Source organism: Hemibagrus wyckioides, linkage group LG08 (genome assembly GCF_019097595.1).
Source record: "Hemibagrus wyckioides isolate EC202008001 linkage group LG08, SWU_Hwy_1.0, whole genome shotgun sequence".
In the NCBI taxonomy this organism is placed as follows: Eukaryota; Metazoa; Chordata; class Actinopteri; order Siluriformes; family Bagridae; genus Hemibagrus; species Hemibagrus wyckioides.
The window spans coordinates 19,941,536-19,945,849 of NC_080717.1; positions in this window are offsets into that span (position 1 = coordinate 19,941,536).

Here is a 4,314-nt window from a genome sequence, read left to right on the forward strand (position 1 = left end):
TGCCTTTGGAGGAGTCGATGGTTCTTATAATTGTTCAGTGGCGTGAATCAGCCATCACAAAACACTGAAGCACATTGAGAGCCCTGGCAGAGGGCAGCAAGGAGGTGATGAAGTGGCAGTGAGAATGAACTTAATCCCCTAAGCTCTTGTTGGGGCTTGTCTGTGCTCTCCCTCCTTCCCTTGGACCCCAACCTCACAAAGAAACTCAAAGAGCACCCCCCCACACCCAGTCTGTTTTTTAAAAGAAATTTAAAACAGAAAAGGAAAAAAAACAGTCCTCATACAACATTTGAGGCACATTTAGTTGGAGCTTGCATTGGTTTTGGACAGATGGAATAAGGACATTCGGAAAAACAGATGCCATTAGCATCATTTTTGGATTACTTCAGAGATGTTTAAATTAAAAAAAGATTATTTTAGGATCCAAACTCTACCAAGAACTATTTTAATTCAATAAATTATTTGTAAAACTGATTCAAAAAATAATATTAAAATATTATTTAATAAAGCGCTATTTTAAACATAGACACATTGTTGGTTATATTTTTTAGATGTATAAATATATTTATAGTTTTTTTTTGTTCCTATTTACACACCATTTGCTTAAATAACTTTAAATATATATTTTATATAGCTTTTTTATAACTGATAAATGAAAGCCAGTGAAAAACACAAACCTCTGGACCTAACAGTACGTTCCAGTTATTAAACCACTAGACACTTAACCAATAATGTCCAACATTTTTCATAAATGTATAGCCAGAAAAAATATTACTAAAGTTTATCAGCTACAAGCAATCAAGTGTGCAGGTATCTGACTTTTTTGTACCATTTCAATATGAAAAACATTTCAAATACAATAAATTTAGATTTCTTTTTAATCTTTTAAATGTGATTAAATTCATTTAATGATAAATCAGAGCTTGTTATTTACTGTCTTAAACTGGCATAGAATTAAGGCACTGTTTCTTCTATGTGGTTACAAAAAGACATCACTCATAGAATAGAATTTGCTCTACCTTGTAGGTTTCCAGGTAAAAGCCATGATAATGAGATTACTTTTCAAGTTAAATCTCTGAAGATTAGTTGTCTCTTGATTAGTTAGTCCCTCAAATCCACCATATCATGTATTTCATAAAGATAGTGTATAGGCAGGTGTGATGCAATGCTGTAAAGTATTTACAAAATGAATTGAAGAAAGTGAAGAGTGAAGAAAAATCTAAATCAAATCAATATTCGGCATGATTATCCTTTGGCTTCAAACCAGCATCAATTTTTACACTTGCACACTTTGTACACTTGCACAAATTCAGGGATTTTGTAGGATCAGAGTCAGGTGTATGATGAACCAATTATACCAAGCAGGTGCTAATGATCATCAATTTCACAGGTAATTTGAAACACAGTCATTAGCTGAAACAAACAGCTGTGTAGGAGGCTTTAAACTGGGTGAGGAACAGACAAACTCTGCTATTAAGGTGAGGTTGTGGAAGACAGCTTCATGTCACCGGTCATACACCATAGCAAAACTGAGTACAGCAACAAGACACAAAGTAGTTATACTGCATCAGCAAAGTCTCTCCCAGGCAAAGATTTTAAAGCAGTCTGAAGTTTTAAGATGTGCTGTTTTGAAGAAGCACGAAGAAATATGCAATGTTGAAGACCATAGATGCCATGGTTGGCCAAGGAAACTTAATGCAGAAGATGAAATTATCATGCTTACTTCCCTTTGACATTGGAAGATGTCCAGCAGTGCCATTAGCAAAGAACTGGTGCAAACCAGTGGGACCGAGGTACACCCATCTACTGTCTGAGGAAGTGGTCTTCATGGAGGAATTGCGGCCAAACAGCCATATCTCTGACGTGGAAACAAGGCTAAACCACTCAAATATGCTTGAAAAATTGGAACTGGGGTGTGGAACAAAACATTTCAGATATTTTGCTGTAGCAGGAGGCAGGTTGCCTGCTGAAGGGTGGGAGAGCGGTACAGTAATGGGTGCAGGCAACTGCAGGATACTGTGAAGCGTGGTGGAGGTTCATTACAAGTTTGGGGCTGCATTTCTGCAAATGGAGTTTGAGATTTCATCAGGATTAATGGTGTTCTCAATGCTGAGAAATACAAGTAGATACTTATCCATCATGCAATACCAACAGAGCGGTGTCTGATTTTCTGCAGCAGGTCCACGACTCCAAACATACCGCCAATGTCAATAAGAACTATTTTGAGCATAAAGAGCAACAAGGAGTGCTGGACACGATGTTTTAGCCCTCCCTGATCTCAACATTATCGTGTCTGTCTGGGATTACACCGATCAACCATAACATTATGACCACTGACAGGTGAAATGAATAATACTGATTATCACCTAATCATGGCACCTGTTAGTAGGTGGTATATATTAGGCATCAAGTGAACATTTTGTCCTCAAAGTCGATGTGTTAAAAGCAGGAAAAATGGCCAAGAGTAAGGATTAGAGAGAGTTTGACAAGGACCAAATTGTGATGGGTAGATGACTAGATCGGAGCATCTCCAAAACTGCAGCTCTTGTGGGGTGTTCTCGGTCTGCAGTGGTCAGTATCTAGCAGAAGTGGTCCAAGGAAGGAACAGTGGTGAACCAGTGACAGGGTCATGGACGGCCAAGGCTCATTGATGCACGTGGGGAGTGAAGGCTGGCCCGTGTGGTCCGATCTAACAGACGAGCTACTGTTGCTCAAATTGCTGAAGAAGTTAATGCTGGTTCTGATAGAAAGGTCTGAGAATACACAGTGCATCACAGTTTGTTGCATATGCGACTGCATAACTGCAGACCAGTCAGGGTGCCTGTGCTGACCCCTGTGCACCACCGAAAGTGGCAACAGTGGGCATGTGAGCATTAGAACTGGACCACGGAGCAATGGAAAAATGGAATCCTTGACTCCTGCCATCCACGTGGATGTTACTTTGACACGTACCACCTGCCTAAGCATTGTTGCAGACCATGTGCACCCTTTCATAGAAACAGTATTCCCTGATGGCTCTGGCCTCTTTCAGCAGGATAATGTGCCGTGCCACAAAGCAAAAATGGTTCAGAAATGGTTTGATGAGCACAACAATGAGTTTGAGGTGTTGACTTGGCCTCCAAATTCCCCAAATCGCAACCAATTGAGCATCTGTGGGATGTGCTGGACAAAGAAGTCCGATCCATGGAGGCCCCAACTCACAACTTACAGGACTTAAAAGATTTGCTGCTAACATCTTGGTGCCAGATACCACAGCACACCTTCAGGGATCTAGAGGAGTCCATGCTTTCGCAGGCTTTGGCAGCAAAAGGAGGACTAACACAATAGGTGGTCATAATGTTATGGTTGATCAGTGTATCGTTGTTTGTTTGTTGCCTTGGTGCATGAATTAAAATGCTGTGGCATGTATGTGTTTTTGATGTATCTACTACTTCAAAATGCAGATACCAAATGTATCAATGCGCCACGTACCAATGTACCATCAAAGGTACATCACATTTGTAAATTTTTTATTTGTACCTTTAATTATGCACCTTTAAATATACATACCAAATACTCAAAAGATGTACCCTTGATGTTATCACTGCAGCAACAAGGAAAAGTACATTTTGATTTGGTAGAGTTTGGGGGATAGTAGATGAGTAACACATTTCATGTCCTTTGTATTATAAGGCTCTGCCTCCAATTCATTTTTAACCCAGACAGAACTTTACAATACTATGGCCAAGATTTGGGATTTGATGGTACTACATTTGAGGCGCCATCTGCTGAGAATACGTAAAGCCTCAGTACTAAGGTTCTAATATTCTTTTAAAGACTTTAGGTATCCTTGGTGGTTTGCTGTTCTGCGTTTGTAATAAAGACCAAAAGTGTGAAGCAAATCTACTCAATACTACAGAAATCTCTAGAAGGGTTAAGACAAAAGTTTGTCAAGGTAAAAAAAATATAATATATCAAGCCCAAATATAATATATTAGTTTTTTTGGAAATAGTTTTTAATGCCTCTTGAGTTATTGCAGGAAACCCCACCCATGCTTCAGTGTATCCAGTGTAAATTATTTCCTTACTTTATCTATTGAGCATGTTTTTAAGGAGCCAGTCTTTGTTTTATGGAACATTACTGAGCCTATTTTTTTTAAATATATTTCACAACATCCTTATTCAGTTTTGGTAAAAAAAAAAAAAAAAAATATTGAGCAAAATCAAAACATTTTGCAGTTTGTACTCAACCTTTACAATGTTGTTGTTGATGTGTTCCATAGCAAAGAATGGCATTGAAACAGAAGTGCTTGCATACAGGCAATATTACATCTA